General features: G+C 39.9%; 1 protein-coding gene across 4 annotated transcripts in view; it reads left to right on the forward strand.

Moving 5' to 3' along the window:
* The window catches only part of Mtmr7 (myotubularin related protein 7), a 97,298-nt gene that overhangs the window by 62,108 nt on the left and 21,051 nt on the right, over positions 1 to 14,139 (forward strand). The window lies entirely within an intron of this gene.

The raw sequence follows: 14,139 nt of genomic DNA on the forward strand, positions 1-14,139 counted from the left end.
GGCTGTCTTAGCAGGAAATGTGGGCTCTGGGCTGATAAGGGGCAAAGAAGGTATTGAATTATTTTTTCTGTGAATACACATTTGTTCTTACATAGTTTTCCATTTAATCAAAAGAGGAGGTAGTGAGAACCTAATGGTGGAACTGGGGAAGCTTGAGTGTCACAGACTGGTCTCCTTTTCATTCTCTGTCCTGGACTCCCATGTTTATCTCAGTTTCTAGAGTGGAAACCTCTTTATTTAGTGTCTGCTGTTCAGTAAGGCACTCTGGGCATGGCTAGGCCTTTGCCACTCTCCCAAGATCCAGCCACTTCCATTAAATTAGTTGGGGAGGGTGCAGTAATTGACCCAGTACCCAGTTCTCTGGGAATGGGCCACAGTACTGTTAATGACACAGAGACAATTCAGATATTGGCATACAGAGAAAACTGCTTAATAGCAACAACTATGCCACTCTGGTAATAACAGTAAAGTCAGTAACAATAATAGTGTCAAAGACAAACTGGATATTGATGTACCCTAAGAACCATTATATACCACCTTTAACCAGAGAAAATATATAATTATAGTATAAACACTGAGGCAAACCAAATAATTGACATACAGTAAATATCTGCTACATGCAACAACTATACCTCTAGTAACAATAGAAAAGTATTCAACAATAATAGCATAGAGTTAATTTAGTATCTAAATATTAATAAAGCTTAATGGTTACACTAGGACAGATAGAGTGGGAAAAAGGAGAATGAAAAAAGCAGAATTTGAAAAATCAATGGAAGATGAGAAAATGAGCTAAAGGATCCTATTAAGCAGTAAAAGGAAATTAGTAGAATTAAACAAAAGTAACAAAAGAATAAACAAGAAAAAGAAAAAAACAGAGCAAAATAAGGAGGAAAAAGTTAAAAAGAGAAAAAGGAAAAAAAAATAACTCAAACATCCAAAAACCTAATGAAAGGAAAAGGAGAAAGTTGAAAAAGAAATGAATAAAAAAAAAAAAAATCCTTTGTACTTTCAAATGAGTGGTTTCTTTCTAGGATCTGCAGTCTTGGAATCCAGTAAGTCATGATTTTCTCTCCTCGCTTTAGGTGTAGAATGTTCATGAGGTGACCTCCCCACTCCATCCCTTTACCACAGACTGTGGCAACCATCCAAGTCTTGGTCACATTGGTAGATAGGGAAAGCAGTCAGACCACTCGTGTTTGCTGGATGTAGGCAGTGGGTGAGGGTTCAAGCAGATCATTGGACTTAATGCTTATGCTTTCAGACCCAGCACCTCTGAAAGCCACATTCACTGAGCCTGCTTTCTTAACCACAGAGGGCTGGGCCCATGTCCTTCGTGGCATTAGCTTAAACTTCTCAGAGGTCTGTGTCTAGTCTGCATCCTCTCCGCAGATTTCTCTTGTAGCTATCTCTCACCCAGACACTGATGGGGTAACACAGGAAACTCTGAAATATAGTTCCCTAGCTGTTCTGTGGCTCAGCCAACAACCCCTTCGAAGAATGGCTCCTGTATAAACCCTCTCCAACATGGCAGGTGCTGCAGTGGATTTCTTCTCCAATTCTAGCCTGCCATGAGGGAGTCACTTTCAGAGTAAAACCCCATGCTATTTTTGTAGTTTACAATAGCTTTGGGCTTTTCTTGGGGTTAGCTCTGCTTTGGTTCCTAATTTATCCTTGGATCTGCCAGTCCTTCAGACTTACCTTTTTTTCCTGGGCATTGGCTTTGTACACTATCAGGTCGGTCAGTTGGTCAGTGCCTCTGCTGCCCTGGTTGGTGTTTGGTGGGTGGCTGCAGCCAGGGCACAGAATTTAGTTGTGGAGTTGGTCAGAACCAAACATATGCAGTGCTGTCATCTGTGTCATGGGGCATGGCTCTGTCGTCCCAACCTTAGAACCATTATTGACAGGTCTAGTTGTTTATCATAAAAAAACTTTTGTGTTGATAAGCTTGGTATTTTTCATGTAGCAATTTCATAAAATGACTTGTGAACATAAAATTTTTTTCCCTGCTTGAAAGTTGCTCCCAGGTGTTCCCATAAGGTATAAATTTGACTATAGTTTCTAATTCAGCATTTGTTTAACTTCTCAACCTTTATCCCTATGATCTGACTCACTGCTTTTTTTCTAAAGAATAAACAAACTGACTGACCATGTTCCTGAGAGCAGCTTTTCATTTCATAAAGGATTGTGGGTACTGGCACATAACTTTTCCCTCTATGTGTAGTGCAATAAGCAAAGACAACTTTCTGGATGCTGCTCAGGGACTTGACCAATGTTTAACTGTTTTTTGTTGTTGTTATTGTTGTTGGTTTTTGTATAACTGCTTTTGCCAAGTAAATTATAAATCACTTGTGGAGGCTCAATGATAAAGTAGTACAATCAGGCCCATTTCCTGAGGCGGTTTCATATTCAAATAGCAGTTCTTGGCATCAAGGATGGGAAGGCTTGTACTGTTGGTCACCTGACAGGCAGGAATAGTGCTTTTCACTCTCACGACTCTTGCTTTCTTCAATTTTGTAAAACTGTTCTTTTGAATATTATCAAAATAGATTCTAAATAACAAAAAAGTAAAAATTATTTGCATTCTGGCTCGAAATAGCTCTGTTCGTGAGCAAGAGCTATGTGATATTTCATCAGAAACAGGAATCTAGGACCATGTTCACATTGTGTATAGGTTCTTTTATATAGAGCTGATTTAATTTTTATGGTGATTTATAAGTTCTAGGTCAAACTATTTTTGTGTTTGTAGCTATTAAGGAGATAACTTTCAGTTAAATAGTGATTTTTGTAGCTTCTTAAGTGTTTTTCATAGTAGTTTGTACGGAACAGGGAAAGGGGACGTTACCAGAACCTCTGCAGTAAGTCCTAGTATTCTAAGAGCCATGACAGCACAAGGCAAATTAACTTATTAGACAGGAAAGATAGAAGAAATAAGACTTAGAGAAGAAGCTGAGCTTTTGGGCCTGATCAGTGCTGCCCTGGGTGGCAAAGACGAAAGCTTCCCCACCCCCAGCATACCACACCTTTATTCACTACAGCAGGAGAAACAAATGTAACAGATGACTCAGGGCAGAGAGTTCAGTACATCTGGAGAGTAACAAATGTAAACCGTGACTCCGAGGGCAGGGGCTACCTAAAAATCCTAGCACAATGAGAAACTATTCAGATGAAGATTTTGTTCCTCCCCAGGATGTCTTCAGCTGGTATAATCTTGCTCTGGAGCATCACAGCATCACCACACCATTGAGGTTTTAGCTGTGACCTAGGCCAAAATGTTGTCTCAACATGCCATAGCTGGCCTGTGGGCAGGAGAATAGGCCTAATCATAATTTTAATTGTGAAATGATTTTTCCCCCAAATCATGTAGAATTGCTCCATACAGTAGTTCCCTTTTTAATCCTATAGGTTAGGAGTCCCCAACCCTCAGGCCACAAACTGTTAGGAATTTGGCCACATAGTGGCAGGTAAGTAAGTGAGATTTTCTTTGTGTTTGCAATTGCTCCCAGTTGCTCACATTACTGCCTGAGTTCTGCTCCTGTGAGATTGATGCCATCAAAAGATTCTCATAGGAGCACAAACCCTACTGTGAACTGTGCATTCAAGGTGGTGTGGTTTGGGTCTAGATGCACCACCACCCCTTTGTGCTTCATGTGGTCATAGGTAGTTTTTTCAGTGGTGGCTGAATCTAGAGTGTGTGATGCTGGGATTAAGGGCGTGATTACTAAACCACTAAACTGATTGGTTTGGCACTGCCCTAATCCATGTAGTCTGGGTAAGATAACAGGGGTAGAAAGACATTGTTAAGGTTACCTTGTTGCTTTTGTTGCCTGCGTGCACCATGTTGTTTCTCTTTTATGATGCCTGTCTGCCATCTACCCTGCCTGGGAGCTAGCCAATTATGGACTGAAACCTCTAAGAACTGTGAGATAAATGAAAATAAACCCTTTCCCCTTTAACTTTGGGTGTTGGGTATTTTGTCTCAGCATTGAGAAAAGTAACAACACACAGGGGATCCAGATTGCATGCTTTTTATGAGAATCTGATCTGAGGTGGAGCTGAGGCAGTGTCTAAACTACTTTTTTGTTGCTGGGTCAAAATACCTGACACTTATAAGTTAAAGGAGGAAAGATTTATTTGGCTTACAGTTTGTAAATGTTTCAGTCCATAGTCAGCTGACTCCAAGGCAGGGGCAGCATATCAGAGAAGGGTAGCAGAGAAGAAGCCATCTTAAACAGGAAGCAGTGAGCCTCCATTTCTCTCTCTTTTTTTTTGGTACCAGGGATCGAACTCGGGTCCTTGTCCTTGCAGGCGGTGAAACCTCCCTTTCTCTTTTTATTCCAAGCCTATTGGTTGATGCCACTCACACCCAGGGTGGGCCTTCCCATTATCCACATCCAGAACTATGCTAAACCAATCAGTGGATTAATCCAGTTATTACACCCCTAATCTATCATCACACACTCATGATCACCTCTCAAAAGCCCCACCTATGAGTGCATGAGCTTTGGGGGATATCTAGATATAAGCCATAACAGGTGGCAATGCTAGCTCTGGAGAGTGGCTACAAATACAGATTAACATTAGCAAAGAGGTTTGACAGAACAGAAACTATAATACATCCATTGCTTGCAGACTCATATCAAAACCTATCTGTGAGTGGCAAAGGATAATTATGCTGCATGTCTTGGGAGTCTTTATATTGACAAGTGAATTGATGTACTTCTCTTTTACAGTTGCATCTGGTGTCAAGCTTTAAGTGAGAATCTGACATGTATTTTAGTTTGTATATGGCCCATACATTATTTACCACTTCCATTTACTTCGCTTTTCATACTACACACTTTTTTTAGTCACATTTTTGGTAAACTCACAAGTTAACCCTAGCCAAAATGAGTAAAAAAGCAAATGTCACTGGAGAGCTACTTTGTGAAGTGAGAAAGACCCAGTAATAAGACAGCAGAAGACTCCACGGTTGCCAACAAAACACTGTATTTAAAAGAAAATACCGAGACTCCTACTTAAGTCATGGGTTCTTTGCAACAGGTGATAGACACTTCTTCATCCAGCTTTGCATAATATGTGGTGATCATTTTTTCTTTTTCTCATATTAATTCCATCAACTTCTTTCTTTTCCCCTACCCCTCCCACTTCCTCTTCCCCTTTGTAACTTTTCTTCCTATTTCACATTATTATACCTTTTAGTCCTTATTTACACTTTCTTGAACATAGTGTTTTATTTATAATAATAGGATACTGAAAGCCATACAGATGTCCAACAACACCATAATAGCCTGATTAAATAATTTTGCTCCACCTTCTGTGTTTGTGGGGGTGCTGGGGATTGAATCCAGGGTCTTTGTACATGCTAGGTAAGTGCTCTATCTACTGCTGAGCTACATCCCCTTACCTTCTTGATAGAAAATTTTGCATTCATTGAAGATAATAAATGTGAAGAATATATTACTAATATGGGAGAATAATGTAAGAAAAATGCAAGTTGTGAAGTTGTGTGCATAGTCTCATTCACTGTGCAGTAAATCATATATATGAGGAAAGACTAGGAAGTAATGTCCAGAATAACATTGGATTAGCACAGAAGGATGATGGGTGATATGTTTCCTTTTCCTTCTTTATTTACAAAATATTTGCTATGCTTGGCATATTTTTTTAAACAATGTATGTTTATTATCTCATAGCTTGTGTGTCAGGAAACTGACTGAATATGTCTTACATATAAATGTGACCCCAGAGGTCTTGCTTCTGAGGGTCTTAGGAGGCTAGAAGTGTCAGCTGGGCTGTGTTCTCATCAGGAGGCTGGAGGGGGAAAATCTGCGCTCAAGTTCATTCAAGCTGTTGGCAAAATTAAACCGAGGGCCCCACATTTTGACTGGAAGCCACTGTCAAATCTTGAGGTTTCACATTTCTGCTACATGGGCTTCTACATAAGCTGTCAGTTTGTTTCTTCAAGGCCAGTAGGAGTACCTCCCTTCAGTTCCAGAGTCTGGTGTATGTAATAGTTTCAATTAAGATATTTGAAAATATTTTTCCCAGTATCACATAGCAAAGAATTTGAACCTGGTACTTACCATCATCTTACAGTGATCCTTGTTGATATGTGGTTCTGCTATCAGACAGGCTCACAGAAAACCATCCCACCTAGTAATAATGACATAACATTTTTGGAAAGATTACTATGTACTTACCACCACATTTTTAAACTTGTGTGTATGCAATCCTTATTGCAATCATGTTGCAGTTGCTCTTACTATCTTTATTTTACATACGAGGAAACTGAGGCACAGGGGCTAAGCAACTTGTATAGGCCCACAACAATAAATGGTAGAACCAAAGTTTTCACCTCATTACTGTGAATTCAGATGACACTCTTAACTGTTATGCTTCACTGCCTGTCTAGGGAGCAGGTTGGGGTAGAAAGTATCCTGGCCTAAATATATGAGGATCTAGGTTTGGGTTCTTGCTTTAATCCCTGAGTAAAACTGAACAAATTTCATTTTCTGTATATGTGAAGCAATATAAATAATATATTTTCCCTATTTAATTCATGACATTAGAAATATTCCTTATACACTATGAAGTGCTTTTCAGTGTAATATGAATACACTTTCTCTTGGGAAGAATTGATATATTTTAAAATAAAAGCATTGGATAAAATGGATAAGTTGATAGAGTCTAGATTAATTCAGTTAGCCAGGTGAGAATTTGATTGGCCCTAAGCCTTGCTATGGGTAATTTTTTTTCTTAATTTCTTTATTCAAAAGACAGTTCAGTTTTCAGAGACATGTTAAGTGCCTGTCTCTCAATATGGTCTGTGAAAACTCAGTGTAAGTACATCAAAAATGATTTAATAAGCAACATGTCAAGCCTTGTGGCCATTTTCTTAGCAAGTTGTAATAACAGGTATAGAAACCTCAGCCTGACAGCAGATCAGATGGAAGAGCATCTACAGCATGTGGAACAATAAAAAGTCCAGTGTCAATTCAGCAGTTTGGACAAATTGCAATGCAGTACTATTTGAAAGAGAGTCAAGCTGATTCAGTTTAAAAGATTGTAGTCTTTTTAGCAGGCCTCCTACTCCTGCCCCATTTTTTGGTCATATCTTCTGACCAAACAAGATAAATTGTGGGCATTGAGTGTAGAGATTGGCGTTGGCAGAGTCACGTGGCTCTAAAGATCATACCTGATCTGTTACTCTGTGTGGAGGTTCTGAGATCTGATTAATCAGAATCTTCATTAGTTATAGAAAGGATGGGTGAAAGCAGAACACTTGGGAGTGTGTTGTGTAAGACACCATCCCATTTGGTGTTGTGGTCATATGATTGATTCCCTGCTATGATCTCCTTGCCAGGTTGCCTTGGGGGCACCGAAGTCTGAAGAACAGTCTCTAAAACACCCAGCTCCAAGGTTTCCATGAAATAGTTTTGTCTCTGTCCAAAGAACTGCTTCATCGATTCAGATTTCCTTTTTACGTCATTCTTTCTTTCTTACATCATACGTGTGATGAATAATTCACCCTTGAATAAACAGAGGATTTCAACCCTTTACAGATATTTCCAATTAAGTTTTTCACTTTAAAGTCGGTATTTCCTGTCACATTACCTACACATTTATGCTAGGAAGTTCTACTAGATATAAGCTAACAAAAGGCTATAAAGATTACTTCTTTTTCTGTTCTTTATCTTCTTTTTACCATCATTATGTAATGTTCTTAATTACAAACCTATTGGATGGAGCAACCAATAGTGACCTGGAAATCTGAGCATTTCTTCTTAAAATTTAGCACAGTGGCATAGTTTCCACGTGGAAACTCTATTATACTTTTAAAGTGGAATTAGATAGCTTCCCACAGAAATAGCAGTTGTAAGGCTTTTTAATGAGTATTTTGCTGGGTCAGCAGGTCTGTCCTGTTAGACTTTACTAGTTATTGCATGGCCATTTACGGGAAAGAAATGAATCAAGAGTGTGTACTTTGCCTCTGTGTGGTATTGTATGAGGATTTAGAATGCAGCTGCAGGAATCCTGGATGTTATCAGACAATACAGACAATAATGTGCTAAGCACTGAGGCACAAGGGAAGTGCCTGCCCCCTTTGGGTGTATGTGCTATAGAACAGAGTCCAGCTTAGTTGCTTCCTGGCTGTGTAACAATAGACCAACTTAGTAAACCTCCTAAACCACTCAGTCCAATTTGAAAATTGAGAGTAAATAAAAGCATTTGTGGTAATTAAAATATCTAGAGCATGAGGCACAATTCCTGCTTATAGTAAATACTTAATAAATTGGAACTTCCACAGTTATCTCAGACATTCATCCATTCATCAGTTATTGGGCATTGGATAGAAAAATGCTTTGTCAATTAATACATTAGAAGTGATTGGTTCTGATAGAGGGTAACAATCATAGTAGGAAGAGAGGATCATGTTGGTTTATGTGTGAACTCACTGAAGATTATCCTTAAGTAAATCACAGTTGAATGTTTTAACTGGATATTAAAGCCAAAGACTATCCAGGTGACATTATCAGAGGACCAGAGAAAGCAAAAACACTTAATAAGAGGACAGTGGCTATTCTTATCCAGATTATGCTGTCTTTTGCAGTTCACTTAGAAAATTCAAAGATTAATGTAAAAATTCTAGCGTTGAAATTACTGTTTTAGATTCTGTTAATCATGATGGCAAAGTTTGGATGACTAGAACATTTATAAAAGGAGTACTTGGGGCTGGGGATTTAGCTTCGTGGTTTTGCCGCCTGCTGTGCAAGTGCAAGGACCAGAGTTCGATCCCCGGTACCAAAAAAAAAAACAAAGGAGTACTTATAGAAGAAAGTATTTCCCATGAATTAAAGTTAGACGAGGCTAATTTTAGTGATAAGATGAGCTGTTTTTTCATAGTGCTGTAATTGGGGGTTAGTGGTTCAGTTGCTTGCCAGTTGGCAATATGATCCTAAGGTTGATGACTCTTGTTCACCCCGGCATGAAGATGTGGAATGAGGCCCCACCTCCTGTATCCACTGCTGTTTTTTCCAGCACTTCAGTCATGCGCTGCCAGGATCCTCACCTGATGTAATTCCTGCCCACCTTTCCAGTGCCTACCCTAGACTTCCTAGTCTAAACTTCTCTATTTCCCTTGTTTTACTACTTAGATGCTGTCATCCTTTAAACCTTTCCTGGGGGGGCGGGGGGAGGATTTAGCTCAGTGGTGCCCAGCCTGTCCGGCAAGCACAAGGTCCTGAGTTCAATTCCCAGGACTGGGGGAAAAAAAACCAACAACCTTTCCTTTAAGTCAGTTCCTATTCATCTTGGCTCAGTTTCTATATTGACGTTTAGGCCATTCTTTATGGGGAGTAATGATAGTACAGAAAACAGAAGAGACCTAGCCTATCACAACGTACTTGCAATGCCTCTGACATCTGAGTCCATTCCTCCTCTCCAAATTGAGATAGTTATATCTATGACTGGGGGGAAAATTGTGAGGGTTCAGTTCAAGGAAAGTGCTCAGTCTTATCATTCAGCAAAGATGTAATATAAATAGTCACACATATTTTTTATTATTTCAAAGTTTTACACACCCCAGCAGTTAATAATCACTTGATATTGTTCTTTACATGTGTAAATCCTAAGGTACTACAGGTTACCATCATATATGATGAATTTGTCTTTAGGTACAAAATTCATATATGAAGCTAATTAGTATTGTTAGGGCATTCTTCATGTGAACCTGCTGCTTCATTTTCTTTAGGTCAATGGCAGCTAGTACTCTGGAACATAATTGTGTGTGTATATGTATATTTGCATATACACATACATGTAGCTGGATGCATACAAAGGATGATCATAATATAGGGTAAATGTTTACATTTAAAAAAAATTATTACAGAAAAAGACACGTTCCCATTAATCCCTCTCAAAATAGCCTCCCTTGCTTTGAAAACCCTTATACCATTGTTCTTGCCACTTTCTGAAGCAATTCAGGAAGTCCTCTTTCGTGAGTGTCATTTCGAGGTATGATCAAAAATATACAGTGAATGCTGCTTCCAAGTACCATCTAATGGAAAGGCAGGTTCATAAAAACATGGTGTGTCATCATCCACTGTGTTCACCAGGTCTGACACCATGTAATGTCTGGCTCTTCCACACAGTCAAAATGACCAAGAAAGGTAAACATTTAGAATCAAGTCAGGACATAGAGGAAGCCACAGTGTTTAACTAAAGACACTCATGAAAGAGGACTTCAGGACTACTTCACAAAGTGGCAAAAATGATGGGAAAAATGTGTGTGAAGTAAACAGGAGTATTTTGAGGGGGATTAATGGCAATATATCTTTTAGTATAATAATTTTTTTTCAAACTAAGCGTTCACTGTATTTTTCATCATACCTTGTATACATTTACACACATTGGGTGTATGTTTATTGGATACACATTATGGGTATATATTTACCATTTTCTATGTTACAAACTCAAGCAATGAGAACACAGGTTCTGTATACAGAATTTGGTCATTATTTAACCTTGCCATCTTGTATTATCGCATTCTTTTAAAGAAGATAAGGCAATATGAAAGTGACATTCATAGCATTATTAATTATGTGGAGAATTCCAGAAAATATCATCATGAACAGGATTAGAAATGTTTTGAACAATAACCTTTAATCTTGTTGGTGGCTTGTATACAATTTCTCCAGTTGATGCAAAGTTCTCTATTTAGAGAGCCTGTGTTGGTTGGCTTGGATAGGGAGGAGAGCACCACGGACATTAAATTGAACACAATAGAGCTTAGAAGTTTATTCTTTGTCACCTTGCAGTGCTATAAGTAAAATGAGACTACAAAGCAGGCTTCACTAAACATTTCCGTTTACAGGCCATAACTGAGTCCTCTTTGAATGTTTTCACTTGCTACAATGTTCAACAGAGGGAGATTATTATTTTGCCAGTTCTTTTAAGACTGTCTCATTGGTCTTGGCTTTTTGCTTCAAAATGGGAAAGGGACAAATCAGACATCAGCAGAACTCAGCCATGGTCAGGATGGTTAGGGAGGAAAGGCTATGTACATTTCAACTTTAGGCCTCTGGGTACAAGAAAGGTCAGTCCATGGAGTTTAAATGGAGCCTTTCTTTGTGCCCTCACTGACTCCACCCAGAAACTACATAGGAAAAAATGAGAATAGTATAGGAAATATCCAAGGAACATAGACATAGCTTCTTTTCTTCTAAGTAAATTTCACATTTCTAACGTTTTAAAATTATATGTGTATATATTTTTTCTTTTTAATGGTGGTTTATATATGTATATGGGAGATAGTTGCCCTGTTATATAAAACAAATATCACTAGACCTGGCTAGTCAGTGCAGTTCTCTGTAATTTATGGCATATGCTTCTGATGTCAGCTTGAAATGAACTTTGTTCAGCAAAATGGTTTGTAAATATTGGTTTGGGTTTGGCAACAAGCGTGAACAGATCAGTATTTCTGCCTTGCACTGAGTTTATCCAAACAAACCCAACACTTTTATATTTAAAAACTCAGGTACTCGTTACTTTAGTCTCAAGTGTACCCCCATCTGCTGTGTGCATTAATCATCTCTAGAGCTGTTTGCCTTGATCACTGCCTCTGGCCCTTAGGGGAGAACACTCTCTCAGTTGTCACCTTGCCTGAAAATCTGGTGGGGTTATTTTACCAGGCATGTGCAATTTTAGGTTCCTGAAGAAAGGAGCCAATGTGGCAAGCGTCCACAGCCTGGCCCTGCTGTGTGAGCTGAATGACGAAAGGAGCTCTGCGGCGTTCTTTCTCACAGCACATTTCAGGGGTTTGCTCTGCATCATCCCTTCCTCCCTTGCATTTGGCACAGGTCACCAACAGTTTAGCTGGAAAGCCTGATGTCTTTATTTTTAAACTTGCTGTCACTTCTGTGCCTTGTGGAAAGAGAAGGTGAAAAGGATCATTTGTTCCTGGGCCAAGCTTCAGAGTTTGGATGCCAAGATATTCCTCAGCTTCCCTGGACTTTCTTTGAAATAAGTAAGAATGCTGACCAGCCCAAAATCCTATAATAACAACCTGAAAGTTTGACCAGTTTAGTAAAGAGCAGGAAAAAACAAAAAACCTGCAAGAGAATGTTGGCTGTGGAGGATTTAAAGGAAATAGTTGAGTCCTTTGACTTCACACAGAGAAATGTGTATATTTTAGGATTAAATTGAGCACTTTGGGTCATGGCCTCAGGCTGGAAAGACCTAACAGCAGGCACCCAGGAGTAGCAAGCACTTATAGAGGGTGCTGGAATTTGCCACACTTGCCCCTCAGCTGTGTCTCTGGGCATTGTGCACAGGCAGAGGCCAGCCTGCCGCCTGGAGGACCTGCCCAGTATTGCAACCCAGTATCACCAGAGAACAGATCTCTGCTGGGCTTGCAGAGCTTGCCCAGTGCTAACTAGGAGCTGGCATGTGGCCTTTGCATCCTATGTAGTTCTTTGTCCTCAAACTGTGTCCATGCTTCCCTGAGCTCACAAGAAATCTTCTCAAGGTGCACCATGGCTATACTGCTTTATGGGAATTGGCTGCCAGACTATCATCTTCTGTATGCCCTCTTTCTTTTTTTCAGGTTTTTTTTGGGGGGGAGGCGTTATTGTGTTTTTTTGAGACAGGATCTTGGTGTGTACCCCAGGCTGGCCTCAAAGTCTCAGAAGTCCTCCTGTCTCAGTCTCCCAAGTGCTGGGATCACAGGTGTGTGCCACCACACCCGGTATGCCCTCTTTCTTTTTCTTTTTTTGGTACTGGGGATTGAACTCTGGTTCTTGCGCTTGCGCAGCAGGCGGAGAAACCACTGACCTAAATCCCCAGCCCTGCCCTCTTTCTTAATGATATAATCTGCTCTCAAAAATTCTTTGAGTCCAGGATTTAAGTCAATTCTCCTTTCCTATCTCTCCCTTTGCTAAATTTAGGGAGATACTGGGGGATTCACTGAGTGGGGTGGGGGTGTTTAGAGGAGCAGAAGAAAGTACTGCACAGGGGAGCTGGTGAAGGTGTTGATTGAAGGCTGTTTCTCCTGTGTTGGGCAGAGGATGCAGGGCTAAAAGTGGGGAAGAAAGGTGATGGTAGGCAGGAGAGACTGGACAGATTGGAGTGGACAGAGACCAATTCATCTGGGGCTGGGCCTGCAGAGCATGAACGCTGTCACTTCACACCACCTGCTTTTCTGTGATTTATTCCATTCCCCTACTGTCAATCAAATATATTAAACTCTTCCAGATTAGTGTTCCATTAGATCACATTCTTGAGGTTAATCCTGTATCTTTTTTCCCCTCTGCTTGCTTTTACTAGGAACATTGTTCCTAGGTGTTTAGTGAAGTTTCTTCAGTGGGAGCTTACCAAATTCTGCAAGTACTCTCCTGAGCAGTTTTGGTGTCTCCCAGGTATCTGTGGGACGTTCTGCCCAAATATGATAATTTCACAGCTTGTGGGCTTTTGTACATAAAGTGTAAGTTTGGATCCTAAAAAGGGGTGAATCTAAGCCCAGAATTTCACCATTTCAGGGAATGTTTTTTTCTCATGTTTAGTGCAGGAAGAGACTGGTCATGGTTCAGTTAGGTGTTGGGAATCTTAAGTTCTAGCTCCTGCTCTGCACTGACCTAAAGTTGGTGTCTTGTTTCTATTGCAGTTAAATGCAGCATATACTTACCCATTTCTTCCTGCCTCTGCAGTAAAATAATAATGAAGTGGTTTAAAAAAGAGCAAAAATGCCAAAAGGATAAGAGAATGGAAGAGCAGGTAACAGCAGTAACAATGTGAAATTGATGGATGAGTGATAAGTAACTTTACAGTCTAGAAAAAAAGCTGAAATGGATGGTGCAAGCATGAGAAAGCCAAGTGCAACTTCAGATCCTTAGGAACTAGAATTCAAGGGATCAGGTGTCTCTGAAATGAGAGGACTACCAAATATTTGTGTAAGAAGCAGCTCCTCTCCCTCCCCTAATTACTAGTGAAGCTTCTTCCACACTTGCAAGAGAGAAGATGGTGATGAACTTTCTGGAAAGATTGATCAAAGGGCCCCTGGGATCAGGAACACCAGACTAAGCTGGAGAAGAAGAGGGAATAGTAGGCCAAAAAGGGGACAGCTTAAATGAAAACCTGCAT

This window comes from Heterocephalus glaber, unplaced genomic scaffold, assembly GCF_053883595.1.
Source record: "Heterocephalus glaber isolate CG9 unplaced genomic scaffold, H.glaber_assembly_v1.0 deba00001461, whole genome shotgun sequence".
In the NCBI taxonomy this organism is placed as follows: Eukaryota; Metazoa; Chordata; class Mammalia; order Rodentia; family Bathyergidae; genus Heterocephalus; species Heterocephalus glaber.